Source organism: Phasianus colchicus, chromosome 8 (genome assembly GCF_987193195.1).
Source record: "Phasianus colchicus chromosome 8, bPhaCol1.hap1.1, whole genome shotgun sequence".
NCBI classification, from domain to species: Eukaryota; Metazoa; Chordata; class Aves; order Galliformes; family Phasianidae; genus Phasianus; species Phasianus colchicus.
In genome coordinates, this window is record NC_143443.1 from 32920253 (window position 1) to 32939542 (window position 19290).

Genomic DNA, 19290 nt, shown 5'->3' on the forward strand with positions numbered 1-19290 from the left:
AACCAGCTCTAGAAGGTTGGACTTTGACCCTGAAGCACCATAACTATTTTCACAACAGATTTACTGCAACTGGAAGATTATTTGATCCGATCTAAAACAGGATTTAATTAATTCAGCAAATGTTACATTCAAAAGATAGCTTTCCTTAGAAAGTAAATTCCATGGGGCAGGGATTGTTTTCCTTTGGGATAGATATTAGGTAAAGCTCATTGAGTATATCAACAGCAACAGAGATCCAGGCTGTCAGATGCTGAACAGTGATGCTGGAATTCAGCAATGTTTTAATCTGAGGACGTAGTCCAATCACATAGTGTGACTATATTGGTAAATATAATTAGGCCTCAATTTTACTGTTAAAAAATAACGAAGAATCCATCAAAGAGCATAAAATGCTCCCAGGTCCCTGCTTTTGTAATTCACCCGTCTCATTGTGGTAGAGTTTACAAGACCCTCTAGCCTTTTAGAAGGGCTCAGAATGGCTTAAACACAACAGTAAGGGACCGATAAGCTCAGCTTTTACAGTCAGATGTGTTTGATTCCCCAGTCAGAGCACTCAGGTGCCCATTTACAAATGGCTGGTTAGGGTGGTCTTTGGCACACACCAAGAGCAAGCTTCATTTTTAACTGAGCCACTGTGTCCCTGATCCTCCTCCTATTTTCATGCTGCAGAAACACACTGAGGTGCGCTCACATGTCAAAGCAGGTGTATAGCAAGAGAGGTGCTCTGAAGTACAGAGAAACCAAGAGCTGGTTGTAGCTGATGCCAACCTCGTGCAGAGCCTCCAGCCTCAGCTGACTGCCCTCCCTCATCCCCACCCTGTGTCTGCAGAACAGCTTGAGCCTGCTGGCACCAACTCCTCTTGGACACTGCCTACTGTAGGCATGCCAGTCCTTGCTGGGAAGGATGCTGACCACCCCCATCCGCAAGCAGTTGGATGGCGTTTCTACCTCCCAGTATTGCTGCCAGGGCCATCATTGGGCTGAGAAGAGAGTCCTGAGCCCAACTCCCACCATGCTGGCTGACCACAGCAGGACCACGTGCTCAGATCACATGCTGGGTCAGGGCTGTCGGAAACAGGTCCTGGAAGTGCTACCAGAGAGATCCAGGAATTGTGCCACACTGAGCGATGCAATGCGGTCTCAGTTAGAATTAATTCTGACTTTAATCCTGAAAACTAATGACTGCATTTTTTTTTTTTTTATTGGGTGAAACACAGGAATCAGATGATAAATAAGCATTAAAAAAAAAAAAAGAAAAAAAAAAAAGAAGAAGAAAGTACATGAAATCACGATACAAAAATTCATAGTCTCCTAAAACCAGCTAAGAAGAAATTACAGTAAGCATGCTTTGGTTCTTTTCCTTTTATCAGAAAATGCTGCAGTTCTCTGGTTTTGATCATAGCGGAATGGTGCACCATATGTATAACGCTATCAAAAAAATAAAACATCACAAAATATTGACATTTTGCAAGCAAAGACAGCATAGGGATTTCAACACTTCAACATGAATCACTTTTTTCACTTCTGAGAAGAAAGTCCAATTCTTATTAATAACTGAAAGCCGGGCTGATGATGGAACACTGCCATTGTAGGCAGAATGCACTGTGCACCAATGCAGCCACACTGGGGAGCCTCCCATGCACCAATGCCAACAGCCTCTGTCAGCACAGCAGCACAGGCTGGAGACAGCACAGCTTCACAGGGCCAGCCCTCCTATGGACAAGAAACTGTGATATTTGTCTTCATTTAGAAAGGTTAGAGGGAAATAACGCTGAGGTCTGAAACACTGATGAGAGTTGCTGTTACAAAGCTGGCCATTTCCTGCATGCCACGGGTTACAGATGAGGTGTTGGGCTGCATGAAGGCTACAAGATTCTTTGAAAATCAAGCTACCTGTTACCATTCACACATGTGCTTTGCTGATGGACAGACACCAGGAGCGGGATGCTGTACAACCCCTTGTGGTTAGCAAGATGGAGGAGGCACCTGTGCTGTATGAAACCCCAGCACACAGCAGATCTGCACACAGCACACCTGAGAAGAAGCATGGAAGGAAGGTGATGGTGTGCTCTTCTTAGCAGAGGAGCTGGATGTTATGAACCATGGGGTAATGCTGCATGGAGCTAGGACTTGATGATCCTTACACACCCTTCCCAACCTGGGATACTCTGTGATTCCACAAGTCTAAGCCCCACAACCCTTCCCTTACTTTTCATACCAGGAAAAGTGCTCTCGCAGAGCTGGCTGAGACACCTTTCCCTCTCCAAAAGCCCACAGCTCTCCCTGGAGCTGCTCTTCAGCTGTGGGGCCCAGCCCAGAGTAACGCAGTCCACCTGAACTCAATGAAACTCTAATAAGCTGAAACTGCGAGTGCCAAACTCCTATCAGCCACATATTTTTTTTAACAGCACTCCACTTGGCAGGTTAAAGAGGGAACAGCATCCTCCACGAGCTGTGCTTTATGGGGAACAAATGCATTAGCTGGGAGAAGTGCTCCTGACAGCAGTGCTGTGCTATCGCTCTGCGCAGGAAATAGCTTAATCCTATCATAATCTCCCTGCAATTTTCTTCTGTATTTTGATGTATATTGTTCCAAAGATACAATTTTATTTGAAATAGAGTTTATTTCAGACTCAAATGTGTCAAATTTAATTTCAAGAGTTTTTACTGTAGGGGAAAATCTTTTTTTAGTGAGAGATTAGAAATGTAGTAAATAACTGCACTGAGATGCTGCTCCATGAATTTAACTGTTTCCAAGGTAGATACAGATCAAGAACTGACATTTATTCCCTCGCTGCTACCTACACTTAGATTTTTCAAATGCTTTTATTCCCTATCAGCCTTGGCCAAACAACATCCAAATGTTATGTTTGGAAGGGCCGTTCCCATGGGGACTGTGCACTGTTGGGAGTGCAGTTTTTTTGGACAGTGTGGATCGGTTTTTGGGTGGAAATCTCTGCTCTGTCACTTTGGAGGGCTCATTCCAGCAGGTGGTTTATGATGTTGAGAAAGTTGTGATGGAAAAAAGCGAAGGATTTTGTTAGTGGAAACAAAGTTGTATGTGGATCCGTGCCAGCAAAGATGAGGTTTATGAGTATGATACTCCAGTGCATGAGACATTATATCAGTGGTAAGAAATTTATTGCAATCATCTTCCTATTTCCATTTCTGCCTTCTTTTTGGTGACATAATAGTGTAAAGAGGAAAGGTCACACCTTAGTGCCAAGATGATTCATAACTTTAATACCAGAAGGAACAATTGACCTAAACAATCTTTGGCTGAAGCGTATTTCCAGCAGCACTTTCAGCCTCAATTTGAAGTCAGACAAATAGAGAAATATCCACCACGAAGTTATTGTGATCTATTCTGAATCACCTGCCTGAGGAGAAAGCAGGTTGATATCTTATTGAATGGCAAGGCAGAGCTGCCCAGGACCTCAGCAGAGCAGCCTTTAAGATGCTGCCTGTGGATGTGGCTCAATGCAGTGGCTTCTCTACAGGCAAGCCCTCGCATAGCTCTTGTTGCATGCACAAAGACTGATCTAGGACTGAAGTGAAGGTATGGGTGGTTTTCCCTATTTGCAATGCTGACAAAACTGCAGATTCACAAAAGGGATGAAACCAAGATTGACACAATGGCATTTGTTGCTTTGGAAAAATGATTCTGCAGCCTTCTTGGTGAGCCAAGTGAGCACTACCAACCCAGTGCTCTTTGCCTGCTTCTTGTCCCCAAATGCAGACTTAGGAGATGCAGTGCAATGTGGAAATCGAGAATCTGAGTCCTTGTCTGAGTCTACCTACAGCAAATCCATACCATCCAGAGGATGCTGAGCCAAGCTGCCACAGAACCTACTGCTTTAATAATCAGTGACTGTCACAGCACAATAAACATATGCAGAGTTCAATTCTGGCTGTGAACCAATAAATGGGCACAGCCAATGAGCCCTGCTTTTAGGAATTACAAGGTGGAATTACAACAGAAGCTGCTGTGTCTACACCAGGCTAGCAAGGAAAAGCTAATGGATCTTGGAGTACTTCTGCTCAGAGAACATTTTGGTATGGGATTTGGAAAGAAAAATGAAAAAGAAGAGAGAATGCAAACAAATGGGGATGCAAGTTGTCTCTGTGAAACAAGCAGGTGGGACTAAATGAGAATGAGATAGCCAAAAGAAAGCCAGGAATCTCAACACAGGCAGGACGATTAACAAAGGCTGGACCAAGGCTCAGGAGTCGCTGCTGATCACATTTTAAGAGGCAGATTGCCTCATCCTCCTGTGCCACTGCTTAAATCCAATTACATCTGGTAGCAATAAAAGCTGACAGACACAGCAGGTGTTATCAATGCAGATTTTGGTAAGCAGCCATCCACACACAGACCATCACCGATACCCAAATGGGCACCTTTGGCAACCTCAGTAAAGAACTTATATATTGAATTGGAAAGTGTTTTTCCAGCACACAGCAGAGAGGCTCCCTGGAACCGGCAGAGCACAGAGCCGGGATCCCCTCAGCCCATTCCATGTCCTTTTCCAAGGGCTCCTCCAGGTTGTTTTTATCCCATGGAACCAAGCTGGCTTCTTCCTCTCATTTTCTTCCCATACAGGAGCTAAATAAAATCCTGTGTGAGCTTGGAAAAGATGTAGTAAAACTAACATCCTGTGTTTACGTTTGAGTGAAAAAAAGGGCTGGAGGGGATGCATAGTCATCCTTCAGGACGTAAACTGCCAAAGTAGACTTGGACTAGATGAAAATCTGGTCTGGATAGAGCTCGCTATAAATTGACTGCTGTGGAGGTTGTTGGGAACGTTTGGTAGTAACCTCTGCTCAGAGTGAAATACAGAGCTTGGGTGCGTCGCGGCCGTTTGTCTGCACTGTTTGTGTGCAGCGGTCTGTCCTGGTTGCAGTGGAAATACAGACAGACCACAGTATGGAGCAACGCACCACCAGTCTCAGACTGCGTCGTGGTTTCCTCTTTCACTTAAAGATTTTTTAATTCCTAGCCCACATGCTGCCTCAAAACTTCGCATAGGCAATAGCTGCGTGAATACACACAGATGCTCCCAGCCCATCTCCTCATTGCCCCAAAATATCCCCAAGCCAAAGACATTATGTACAAAAAACAGTTCAAACTCTTTTAGATAGCACCATCCTGCCTGTGTTAATGCCCACCTGTGGTTCTCCTCCCCGTGCCTACATTGCTACCGTCCTCTGAATCCAAACCCTATCTACAAAACTGTCCCTTGTTCCTCTCAGTAAATCATTAAGCACCGCCGAAGTCTTGAACCTCAATCACAGTGGCATTTGCAAGAGAGGATTTTAATGTTTAAACAGTGCTCGAGTTAAAAATATATTGAACATTCCATTTACATTTTGAACAAAGTATATTGAATTTACCATGAAAATATTCCTATAGAGGCAAGATAAAATAAATGAAAGGACAGCTCTCCTTGTATTTCATATTTTTTTTCTGTAGAACTAATATAGAATTAAAGAGGAAAACCTGGTAGCTGCAGGAACAAGTTTGAGCAATCACTTGTCACCTGCAGTTAGCACAAAAATGTATTATAACAAGATATTGCTTGTAGAATTTCCGCTATAAATCTTTTATTCATTCCAAGGAATCCCAGTCCAGGCATTTGCCATTCTGTGCTGACAAAAAAAAAAAGCCCAGCAAAAATGGCATTTGGGAGACCGTGAACATCAGAGATAACAAGAGTACTAACACCTTATGGGCCTTAGAAACACAGCACTGGTATTTCTGGCCTCTCATTAAAAGTGAAATAAAAATATTGTTTAAGAATGACTTTTATGCTTAACTATTAAATGCAAGCATTGATTCTTTGGTTGGTTGTTTGTTGTTTTTTTTTTCTTCCCACTTTCCTTCTTAAAATTGCTGAGTGGATGTAAAGAAGGAAGTAAATTTTTATGGCCCTGCTCTGTGGCTGGGCATGAGAACAAGCAGGGAGCAGCCTGACATCCCAAGCAGCACTCAGAGAAAGAAGAAGAAATGAGCGCTGCAGGGTGAACCTGCGTGTTTCATGAGGGGCTGGGAGGCATCAGCACCTCACCAGAGCCCATAGCTGGCAGTTTCCATGGGTGGAGAAGACACGAGGGGCATGAGCTTGTGCTGCAGATGGGAAGAGACTGGCCCCAAGCAAAGCCACAGTCAGCCCGCTTTCAGCATTCGACACCTTCAGTAGCAGCCAGCAGCCCCGTGTCTCATGTTCCCTGGAGATCACAACACCACTGGACAGCTACTGCTTGTAACAGAGGACACTTCACCAAGTCTTTCCATTTTCACATTTCCACGTTCAAATTTTGGTCATTTTTTACAGAGCTTTCATCTGCTTTAGCTCTCTCCATATTGTCTTTCTAGATATCCGCCCTGCTGGTGAACCCTTCCACTTCACATTTTCCATGGCCCTCAACTGTCTTAGCTGCCTTGTCTTCCAAATTCTTGGGAGTCTGGGGGCAGAAGGTGTGGAGTAACTGTGGGAAATGTCAGTCAGTGCAGCTGCATCAGTGTTGTGAACCAGCCATCCTTCAGCTTCATCAATGGAGCTCCTGACAAAGGCAAGCTTGCGTGGTGACTCCTGCCCAAACTTCTGCCATTTCTATCTCAAGCAGGTAAACAAGTCATGAGGTCATCTCTTTCTTGACGCTGTTCTCTTTCTTTCCTTCCACCGTGTTTTAAGTGCAATAGCAATTCTTTCTTTTGTTCTCAATTTACCTCTCAGCTCTTTGTTTCTTCTCTTCCCTTGACCTCCAGAGGCCGCATGGGTAAGAAACATATTTCCTCTCTACACACTTATAGAAGTAGATGAAAAAAAGATAGGCTTCCCAGGTAGAGGAAGAGAGGCTTCCTGGTTTCTCTCAGGCATCCTTGCTTCATAGCAGAAGCACAGGGCATATTTCCTTCAGCTGCAGAACAGAGAGCAAACTTTGGTGTGCAGGAGACTTTCGTGCTCCTGCCAGAGCCAGAAAACGTAGAATCACAGAATCATAGAATGGCCTGGGTTGAAAAGGATCTCAGAGATCGTCTAGTTTCAACCCCCTGCCATGGGCAGTGTTGCCAACCACCAGACATAGTCTGAGCCAGACTCTTTCTTCTAAAAAAGGGACCCCCAGAGGTGTAAGGTAGGATAGCTGAGAGCAATATACACTTCTCATCATACCTGTAAGATGGCATCAGCATTTCTCAGCATGGCATTTGGAACTGCTACATTAACATAGGCAGGTTCACATCCCTGTGAGCCTCATCACGACACCATACTTCCGTGTGTAACAACAGCAACAAAATCAAGCGTTATTTTGCAAATGTTTGAGAGAGTGTTTTTAATTAGGAGTATTCTCTGTATCCTCCACTTAGAAAGTGACCTGCCATGCTTCAAGAGTTATTGTCTTAGCTACAGAGCTTGTATGGAAAGGAAAATTATAACTGATCAAATTTTAAAGAAACCTCTAAAAATAGCTTCTCTAAAGCCATAATGTCACAATGATAAAGTCTAAGATCTTAGGTCCTCCAAGAGCTTAGAGCAAGATTGTGTCCCATTAGGAAGTTTGGGCTCTTCCAGTAATTTCCCCGTGGGAAAACTGCTTGACAAGGCTTGAAAGGTAGCAGAGCTAACGCGTCTCTCATCCAAACAGGAACATCCCTGAGCTCTGATGCAACGGTGTCTGGGAAAGAAGACCTAGCACGAAACAGATGTCTGTCTCCTGTAAGATTTTGGTGCATGCTTGCTTTTTGTGACAGAAGACGAGGAATTTGGAGCTGCTCTGAACAGTGGGTGGGCTGGAGATAGCTCTGTCCAAGACAGATTTGCAGGCAACACAGGGGATTTGGTTAGAAGTGCACAATAATTACGGTTTATTATCCTGCACTTCAGTTTATCACAGCAGTGCTATACCATTCATTCAGCGGTCTGCTTTAGATGCATGATGACCTCTAACATTAAGCAGACATTACTAACATCCACTTTCTTTGCAGTTAGTATAATAAACCACTGGTGATAAACAGTGACCTCATCTTTTGGAGTTAAGTCTTACAGCATTCACTAAAACAACAGCGAAAAATTGCCTCTCAGTAGCCAGGGTAAGATTTGCTTGAGCAGTCTCTCCCATTCACACGGTATTTATCAGCAGCAGAAACACAATTCACATTACACTGTTAAAATTTATATCAATCAGCAGTCATTAAATCCTACATTTTCCTTCCCCTAATCCACTGTTAGATTAAACGGTTCAATTAATAATAAATATTAGCAGTTTATTAGATTAATAGTTACGCCGCTACGTTAGTGCATGTGGTTGCACAGAGCCAGAAACGAAGCAAGAGTTTCCCACTAGCTCCTTTTTAGCCAAGCAGCACACCATATGTTGTTCTGCTGCACTCATCCCTTCCCTCGAAAAAACAAAGCCAAAACCTTCGGCTTCACCTGCCACTTCTCGTTATTCAGCCACAGCCCAAGGACTGAGCTGGGAACAAGGAAGCAGGCTGTGCTCTGAGCTCAGCCACTGAACTCAGCAGGGCTGCAGGAGAGGAGCCAGCCCAGGCTTTGACCCATTTATTTGAGAAAATTACCCCTGAACAAGGAGATAATCCTCCCCAATAAGCCTGGCTGTGGGCAGGAGGCAGCACCAGCTTAGTGGGTTTGGTTCTGCTGCAGGCGCTGATGTCGAGCAGCTGGAGCAGCTCTGCTGTCCCAAACCGAAACGCAGTGTGATAACATGCCAAAGTGTTGCATCTGTACAAGATCTGCATTCATTTATAAAATGGATTGCAAAATGTTCTAATTTTATAAAGCAGAGGAAGAATCAGCTAAGGGGAAAGTGGGTTACATTGTCCAGGAAACTACTGTTAATGCAAATCTGCTATTTGTCACATCTCCCCATGCACTGTGAACGTGTGCACCATTCTGCAAGCATGTGGCCTGACTGGTAGGAGAGCAGAGAAACAACAGTCAGAAACTGGACTCTGTTCTCAGTTTCACTTCCAGCAGGACGCCCTGCCAAGTGTCTTCTCCTTCTTGCAGATCCGTTCTTTCCAGACCTCACCCTTCCTAAATTTCCCTACTTCTTTCACCTCTCCCTTTGGTCAGTCCCATCCTGCTGTGTGCCTCAGTTTCCCTCACCCATACAAATAACATAATGATACCTTTTACTTAGTGACTTTGTATGAAAAGCACTACCAAGGACTGTTAAGGACATCACAGCAGGACAAGGGGAAATGGTTTTAAGCTGAGGGAAGGGAGATTTAGGTTGGATGTCAGGGGGAAATTCTTTACGGAGAGAGTGGTGAGGTACTGGAATAGGCTGCCCAGGGAGGTTGTGGATGCCCCGTCCCTGGAGGTGTTCAAAGCCAGATTGGATGGGGCCCTGGGCAGCCTGGTCTAGCATTAGGTGGAATGGTGGTGGCCCTGCATGTGGCAGGGGGGTTGGAGATTCATGATCCTTGAGGTCCCTTCCAACCCTGGCAATTCTGTGATTCTGTGATCACCGGGGAGTGACCCTACACTGGACCTCTGGGACATTAGTGGAGGGGCTGAGAATTTGTTTTTGTGGTCTTTTCTGTCCTTAACAGAGCTATAAGGTAACATAGGTCTGCAAAATAGCGTGAAAGCCCCACCTAAGTCAAAGAGCTTTGCTTACACTAATGCTTGCAGAGGGAGAAGCTCCCATTCACTCCCAAAGTCTGAAATGCATTTGATTCACAAGAGGGGAACAGAGCAGCAGCCTCACCACATCAGCTCAGCAGCGGTTGGAAAGATGGTGAGTGCTGTGATCTTCCAGCTCAGAGAGACAGGAAACTGACTTTGGATTTGTGCACTGATTCTTAATTCTCATGGATGTGAATCGCTGGGGGTGCATGAGTACAGTCCCACGCACAGAGATGAGATAATTACAGTCACACAGTAGTGGAGGCATTGCCAATATCCCATAATTAATTTACAGACAGAGTATTTCCTCCTCCTTTCCCCCCCATTAAGTGTAGAGAAAATAAATGTTCTTAGGAGTTGGCAATTTCTCTTTAGTTTGCATATTCCTCCTAAATATGAACATTATGTTGTTTACTCATCTGTTAATGACAGCTGATTATCAAACCATAAATATACATGTATCTAATGGTTTGTGAACGTTAAACATCAGAATGTAATACATGTGGGTGTACACAGGAGCCCAGTGCCCAGCAATTACCATTTAGCATGTCAGCATCCACAGTGCTGCCTGAATCTGGGCACTGGCACTTCCCATGTAGGAGAAGAAGAAAACGGATGCTCCCAGCTGCTCTTCAGGTGTTGGTTTGTTGCCACATGTAAATTGTAGATTATATATAGATTATTTTTTATTTTGTATGATTTTCCTCTTCTATGCAATCTAGTGCTGTTCCAGCATTTTTGCTGCTCCTCGGTGTCTGATGATGGAGCTGGACAAACAGAACAGCTTTCCTTGTAGCTAGGGTCTTATCTCTCATCCTATCTTTGCTCTCAATCACCAGATAAAATAAAATAAAATAAAATAAAATAAAATAAAATAAAATAAAATAAAATAAAATAAAATAAAATAAAATAAAGTAAAAAAGGATGCAGTCCCTGCTTCAGTGCAAACTCTCCTGAGAAGTCAGGGTTTAATGCTAACGATCCCAAGGCCTCCTTCTACATTGTCCAATTTACTCTTTTCTTTTCTCTCTCAGCTCCAGCTCTCCCTCGGCTCTCTTTTCATCCTTAATGTCTTGCTGTTATCTCAGATCTGGTTTCTCTGGAACAAAGCTGCTTTCCTTCCTCCTAACAGACTTTCTTTGTCAGGGCTGGTAGCTGTACTGGCCTTCCCACTTCAAAGACCTGTAACTTCAGTGTCACCTTAGTCCCAACTCCTCTACTTCCCCTGCACTTTGGCTCTCCCACTTGGCTCTTTTATTTTCTCTTTCTAGTGCTAAATTCACTCTTTTTCCTTCCCCTTTGAAACCAAAGTCTGCGAGCTGTCTTTCTCCTCTTTGCTTTCCTTCCATTCCTCTTCTGAAATCCTGCTTAAATTCTTATGCTGAAGTCAACTGCACCTGCTGTTCTTGCCACCTTCCACTTCCTTGAAGTCCCCCATGATCTCTTAGCTCTTGTTGCAGAGGTAGATTCACTTTTCTTTGGTGTTTTCTATCAGTCACCTCACTCCCAGGCCCATATTCACTCTTCCCTCCTAACTGTTCTAATTGCTTCTCTTCCTCCATGTGCCACAACTAACTCCGTGTTCTCTACTTGCAGAGCAATCCTAAAAACAAGAGCTGGGTCAAATACAATGTTTTTGATCAGAATTACTACAAAAGGTAAGGGGAACTGTATGGAGCACCTGTTGCTTTGAGCTTGGAGAACAACCCAAAGAGATGGGCACTCATCCTTTGCAGCTGAGCTCTTCAGGATGAGTTGCACTCCTGGCCACACTCAGCCTCAGCAGCCTACAGCTCGGATCAGACTGACAGCATCTTCCTGTGGCAAAGCCCTGTGAGCATCTGCATTTGTGATGCTGCGGATCTGAAACTACATGGATAAAACCATTGGGTCAATGCTTGCATTAACTCATTCAAATGATTTCTTTGTGAAAGAGTTTTTAGATGGGAAAGTCTCAGCCAAGGACAAATTTCCCTCAATGTCCTAATAAGTCTTCGCTGATAGTACCCTGCAGTGTTAAGTTCCCAATGGGAGTGAGAATTTTGTCATTGCTTTTGATGGAAGCACGATAGTTTCATCAACTATTTTTGGACAACTAGCAAGGAATATGATGAGCATGACTTGTCATGACAGTAGTTTCTGGAATTAGTCGAGTTAGGCTGAGGCATTTGTATAATTTTCAAGAGCATAATTTTTATGCTGTTCCAAGCTACAGAAAACATTGAGCAATATCGATCAAAGAAAAGCACTGCTGTGATATAATTCCAGAATCAACGTATAAAAAATTTCCCTTGTCTTTTTAGCAATTACTGATGAAGGGAATAAAGCTGCAGGTGAACACAAAGAGCTGGCTGTTAGCATTCCTGCACTGCCAGCACGCCAGATTGGACAGTAAGCAAGTCATTTTGCCTGGAACGAAAGCAGCTGAATGCTGACAGATAAGTGTTTGTGCAATGCGGGCTCGTCGATGAAAATAAGCTGTCACAGCTTACACTGACCTGTGCTATTCAATTAGGAGGTGATGCCTTTCTTCTCCAAAGGAATCAAGAGCACTTATCCAGGTGATGCTGGTGCAGAGCTTAGGGATGCTGAGCACTGTGGGAGGGGGCTTCTCACTGGTGTAGTGTTGAGGTGTGGTATCAAAAAACAGAGCTGGTTTAGGTTTTGAGGAGTCCATCTTCTCATCTGCCATCAAAAGCTCTATCTGAATACCGTACTATTGGGTTTTTCACTGCCCCAAGCCACTGGAATTAATGCAGAGCTGTGACTTGCTTTGAAATGGTATCTTTTTGTTCAGTTCATTTCCATGCTTCAAACATAAAACAAAAACCCAACAAGTTTTGACAGATCCCAAACCGTTTTGTTTCCAGAATATTCTCTGTGAAACTAAACAAGGAGTTTTCTCATTTTGTCCCAGAATGAGCAAAGACAAACGTTGAAACCTTTCAGACATGGATTTGCCACCTCGCACGCAGGTCGACGGGAGATTACATTTCATTTGGCTTCAGGTAGAGGCCAATCTACTAATTAAATGGCAGAGCTGCTTTACTGGAGATAAAAATAAAGCAGGCACTAGTGAGAAAAGGGGAATGGGGCCCAAACAAAAGGGAAGGCCAGGAAAGGGATGAAGTCAATAACAGATAAATCCCAGTCCCAACACAAGTACGAGAAAGACAATACTCTGTTGTGCACAGAGAAGCTGAGGTTTATTAGCTGTTGATTAAGTCTTGTAAGGAGCAGAAAGATAGTTGAAGAGAATGGAGCAAAATACAAACAATCTCTTCTATTTTCTTGGCAAATTTGATCTTCTCTATTAGGATTATCAGAGAGCTTATTCCCTGGATGTGGGCAGCGAGGCAGATTTCCAATGCCTTTCAATTGCTTTTCTGGCTGAGGCTGGCTATTCTAATGCAACGTGACGGGTAGCCACAAACATAATCCTCGGGACACAGTGGTGTTGAATGCAGATGCTACTCACAGAGTCAAAAGAGAGGAGCTCACATAGTTTGCTCACATAGGGACACTCGTGGCACTGGTTTGTATGTGACCTGTAGCTGAAAGCTCAGTGCTGCTGCGTTCATGACTTTGGTTACAGGTGGAAATTCAAATTTAAAACACTATCTGTTTCCAAATCACAGAGTATTGCATATTCTTTTTTTCTCCGCTGATTTCACCTACCAGGATGGGGATTTAGGAATACCCATATTGGATCAGACTGCCTGTTAATCTAATCTGGTGTACCCATTCCGGCTGCAGCTAATAGATGATGCTTCAGAGGAAGAAAACAGAAAGAAAACAAACCCACCACAATACATCTCGTTAATTGAACAGTTCTGTACATGGGGAGAAAAATTCCTTCCTGACGTCCACAGGTGATGAGCGTATGCCCTGAAGCATGAGATACGATTACTCTTATCATTATCTTAGCTTGCATAGCAACAAATGTAATTAGCGGTCATAAAATTATCCTGCTGTTTGGGATTATCTATTTTTTTTTTAAGCAACAGAGCCAAGCGTGTCTCTGAGGTAACTTCATTTGAATAGGATGAATTTGGCCCATAAACCCTATAATGTATCCTTAAGTACAAACAATAGAAAATAAAGAAGGCAAAAATGAAAGGACTCGGTTGTGGCCTCCTAAGGCTGCTATTCATCACGTACTTGGGCTGCTTCTTAAGAGGCTTTATTCAAACTTCATATTAGTGAGATAAGAGGTGAAACAAACTGCTGGGAGCAATGACAATAAGCAAAAGCAGAGTAAGATTTCAGGCTGGAACTCAATAAATACCATTAAGCTATGTGTCGTGGCCATTTAAAGGCAATTACTTCCCCTTGTCTGAGGAGCACCCAGATGACGTTTGGTCACACCAATGGCATTGGCAAGATGAGACCACTGTCACACCAAAATGTGAGCAATTAGACAGGGCCAAGCTAACGAGGTCAGTCACCCACTGTGTCTGCTCAGCAACGTGAAACAAGGACCTCAGGGGCAAGAACAGCAGCAGGGTTTGCCCAGCTCCAGAGGGGTTCATGTGTTATCCAGGTTGGCTACCTGCAGTCTGCAGAGACACAGCAAATCAGAAACATTTCCCAGAGCACCAGGGCCATACTAAACAAACCTGACATGAGCAGGTATTCCATTGCTTAGCAGCCCTGGGAAGGATGGGGAGGGTATTCCAGGGACAGCAGCTCTGGCTGGGAGGGATTTGGTCAGAGCTGTGATGAAAACTCAATGTAGAGAAACCACTCTGGTGCTGGCAGTGCTTTGTGCAGCCTCTGTGCTCTTGCTCTGCTCTTGTTTCCTAACTGCCCCAGTCCTATCTCTTGGTGCAACTGATTTTCTGCTGCTCTTTTCTAGTCCTATGTACGTAGGGATTGTCAGCCCAAGTAGATGACAAAGATTTCAGTTTTCTTAGCAAGTGGTTGTCCACACACTGTATGAAACCATATATGATGCTGGGAGGAGCATTCTGTGAAGCTGCTTGGAGAGCCCTCTCAAAGTGGCACCACGTCCACCATGGCCATTTGCAGCTGTGGGTTTTTTCCTTCTTTCTAAAAACAAAAAAAACATGAGCTGGAAAGGGTTTTGTGGGGAAGAAAATGCACAGAAGGACTAAAAACAACATTTTTTTCCACAATGCCCATGTCTTCAATACAGAGCAAACTCAAGCTTGAACGTTGCTAATGATGACCCCCAAATACCAGTCCTACATTTAAGTGCTTTTTTCAACAGATGTTTTGATTCCAGTTGTTTTCTTTCTGAGTCACCAGGGTCTGAGGCTTCCTGTATGGTGAGACCACCATTAAGTTCTGCCCCCAGCAGAACCAGGCTGGGAGCTCCTGCCTTGCTCTAACAGAGGTGCCAGAGCTGTAGTCCCCTGTATGTAAAAACTGCATGCACCACTTGGCCTCAACACTGGAAACATCATAAGAATGGACGGAGCGTGCATCAGCACCAGCATCTAAAGCACAGACAGGCCAACATAAAGTAGGCAAGCACTTTTATTGCTCCTTAGAAGACTCACACTAAATTGTCAAGGTTAACTCCATCTTTGAGGCAAGGTAGTTTTTGTTTGTCATAAAATATCTTTCATGATTCTGTCCTGCTTAATGAAGATGCCCTCAGCAGATTTGGTGATTGCAGGTAATTTATGCTGCAAGTTGCTGCTCCCATGATGTTACCATGAGCCCCATGGTATGCTCCTCAGAGACCCAGCTCCTGGCCAGGTGAGTACATGAGAACCTCAGCACTTGTTTTAATAACAGCTATAAAGTGATGACAAGCCACCAGAGCTACGGATAAAAACACAAAGATGTGACCCAGGTGCATCCTAAATATCTTGGAAGGCAAAGAAAGCCGAGTGCGTGTATTTACTCACATCTCATTATTTCTAGAGCAGGTTTGGGAGCTGTGACTGCAGATCTGGGAGCACGCAGGATCTGTAAATCCCTGCTTGTGGGATGTAAGAGCTGAATTTGCTGGTGTGATGATGCTCTGCACTCATAGAAGCCCTCCAGCCCAATCAGTGTGCCACCGGGGCTTGGATGGGCTCTGGTGGCCGGTTCAGGTTGGGCTGGAGATGCACCCTGCCATCCCCTTGGTCCTTCCCTTTTGGGGAAGACAGGTATCCTGGCACCTGAGCAGTCTCCCTGGATCCTGCCCAGCAGACACGAGCAAGGCCTTGGGCTCCTATATGCCCTCTCACTGCTCCCCCTGCACCAAGGTGGGTGGGAGGGTTGCTGGATATTGCCAGGCAACAAAACGGGCATTTTTGTGCCACCTGCTCTGCACGTGACAAGTGCCTTCTATGCTTTGGTGGAGAACACTGCATTTCAGCGTCAGAGCCCTCTAATTGAGCAACAAATGCTTGTTGCACAAACTAAACCGACAATTTTTGATGGATGGAAAATACAATATTTAGTCAGGCTGCTGTAAGTTAAAACACAGCAGACAGTAAAAGGATGAAATTATACCCCAACAGACTTTTAAATGAGAAAATAGTCTGTGTTAGGGAACATTATTCATTTAAATAGCAGAAAGCTTATAATTTCAACGAGGCCACAATTTCCATAAAAAGCCTGCATTTGGGATGTTTTTCCCCTTTTCCCTCTTGCAGACTGCAGTTAAAATGAATGAACCTTCCTGCTTACGGAGAAATTCATTTTTATTTTCCTTTGCCTTTTTCATGTCAATTACAGAACACTTTGTTAAAATGATTACATAATTTTCACAGAAGCTTGGTATTGCAGGCTGGAGGAGATAAACCCACTTAAATGTGACTAATGTACTCTCAAATTCCTGCCCAGAGCAGTTTCTCATCTAGACATCACTCACACCATCTTCCAAACCCCGTGCACAGAATCAGTGCAAATGTCAGAGACAAAAAAGCATCTTCTCCTGCCGAGGGAGGTACCACGTGCACTCTGTTTTTAGGCAGCGAGTCAGAGGTCGCTTGCTGCTAAAAACTCTGTATCCTCAGTGCTCATCTCATCACTCGGTTCCCGTCTCATGATAAGGTTACGCTGAATGGTGCTGGCATCCTTCAAGGTTACTGTTCCAGAAAATATTTGCAAATAATTTGACGTGCTGTCAGCTAGCAGGCAGCAGTGAACTCGTATAATTCAACATACTAATGTGGGTTTTCACGCCTAAAGCTATAAATAAGCTTGATATTCAAAAGTTTCTGTAATGTTTATTTAATAGCAATATTTTATAAATAAATCTTGATTATTCCATTGCACTCCAATGGAGATCTTCCTCCAATATAACAGTTGCTTCTAACCCCAGGCCTCTTTCTCCAACCCCTCCTCACCACCCACGTCTGTGTTAAAGAAATAAAACACTGCCTTTGTAAAGCCTTTTCCAGGCACAAGGAAATGATGGCCACGCCGCTCTCACCTTCCTCCTCCTCTGCATCCTCCTCCTCAATTCCCCTTCACTTTGACCAGACTGCTGCTCGTTCTGCTGGAGATTTTGTCTGTTGCACAGGGATGCCTGCAGCAGCTCCTGCGAGCCCAGCCAGAGAAAACTGTGTGACACTGTGCACATCTCAGGAAGTGCTGCATCAGCTCCAAGTGGATCCCGCCAGGTGGATCTCAGGTGTGCCTCCCACTGCTCGGCTGCCTTTTGGGATGCGCTCTGTCTTTTCATGCCAAACGATCACTACAAAGCAGATGATGCTGGAGTTCAGCTGTTTCTCATGGGCTCCAGTCCTCCACAGTGTTACCTCCACAACTTTCAGCCCTGTGGCTGCAGAAACGATGCAAAGTGCAGTGCAGCCCATGTGGGAGGTGCTCACGGTGTGGCACCAGGCAGCACCTGAGCCTTGCAGCAACTTGGAAAGATGACCCTTTCCTGACAACAGCTGCTGGCAGCTTTTTCCTCTTTCAATCAGAAAACATAATCAGAAGCCTTTAATTGAAAAGCACTCACGTGGAGCTGCATGTGGGTCAGACCATTGCAACGTTTTGTGCTGTGTTTTGTTGTTTTTTTTTTTAAATGGCCACGATTTTCAGCATACTGCCCACAGCACAGTAAAATCATCACCTATTTGGGAAAAATAACAACGCTCGCTAACAAGTAATTATAACCAAGCAGGACTCAATACATACATGCATTATACGTACTTCTCAATCTGAGTGCATTGGGATGGTTCATGAGTAAGTTCTTGAACATCTGGTTCCCTACACAAATGGTACATTGCCACGGTGAGTGATGCAGGAAGAATTTCTCTGCTCCATGTTGCTACATGGAAACTCGGCTCCAAGAGCACAATATCTAATACACAAAGACCTGAACGCATATTCACATCTGGGCTTGCATTTTGGAAAGGAAGCAGAAGTATCTGCAACTACTGGCTGCTGTAGGGCTCTGCACAGGATTCTGGACACACTCACGGGATTCTGTTTGCCAGAAGTTTAGAGAGAGGTTCACTGTAATTCAAGTGCCAAGGAAATCAATGACAAAAAAATTAAATCTGCATGACATCGATATTTAATAGCGTCACCACCAGTGGTGTTCAGAGCCTTCTGCAGCATAAAGAACTGGACCCCAAATGAGCAAACTCCAATTGTTTCCAACAGGGATAAGGGAAGTGAAAAGCCTCATCAAGGAAACAACTTCTTTGTGCTGCATTCTGTGCAAATATTTGGATTACTAAAACGAATTTATGAAGCAATTACTTTTAATGCTATATGAGGAAATTAAGTACTCATTGATTTGAGATTTATAATCTAAAGCTAAAAGATCATGAAAAAGCAAATATAACTTAATTAAATGTCCCTTGGCTTTGCTACTTTTGCAGACCTAACTCATAAAGTAAGTTAAACAAACCATTTTTAGAACATAAATGAGTATTGGTTCTTCTACTTCAGAAGACAAATAATTTACTGGCTAAATATATTCAGCAAGTGTAGCCATGTGAAAGATTTTTCCAGTGGCCTCTGGGTCTTGAAGAAAGGATAAAAACTGGCTGGTACTGATTCAAGAAATTCATTATGCCAGGAATGACAGGAGCATTTGCTGTGAAAAGGGGAAAACAAAAGGCTATTTCCGTTCTTTTTACACTGGGAAAATATTTTAATATTTTCATGCAGTACAATATATTGTGAAAGGAACGTGCCTTTATGGTCTCTCCATTGGCAACGCACTTGTGATTATTCATTCCTGACACTGAGCCCATTAACCTGGGGAAATTTAATCTAATGCTATAGTAATGTTGCTATTTTTTCAGTCTGGAGTGTAAATAATTTGAAAAACCCAGATTTTTAGAATGAAACATCCCAAGCATGTGTTCAGTCCATTGCGTAGTCACTTCGACTCCTTCATACTGCAGATGCAGAAAGGCTGAGTTTAAAGAACAGTGAAGAACAACATGCTGCTAGATAAATTATGGAAGACATTCATTGTAACTGCACATTCCAGTTGTGGAAACTGTTCCTAAAGGGACTAGTTTGGATGTCTTGTCCTTTCAATCCATGAATGGGTATTATATGATCACAGTGGAGTACATCTCAAACTTCATGAGGTTTGAGCTTAGGCTGAAGATGTGGGATTTGGATGTCTCCATCTTCCTTGAGGAGCTCTCTGAAGGACACACCTGTGCCAAATGCAGGGACAGGGCATTCACCAAGC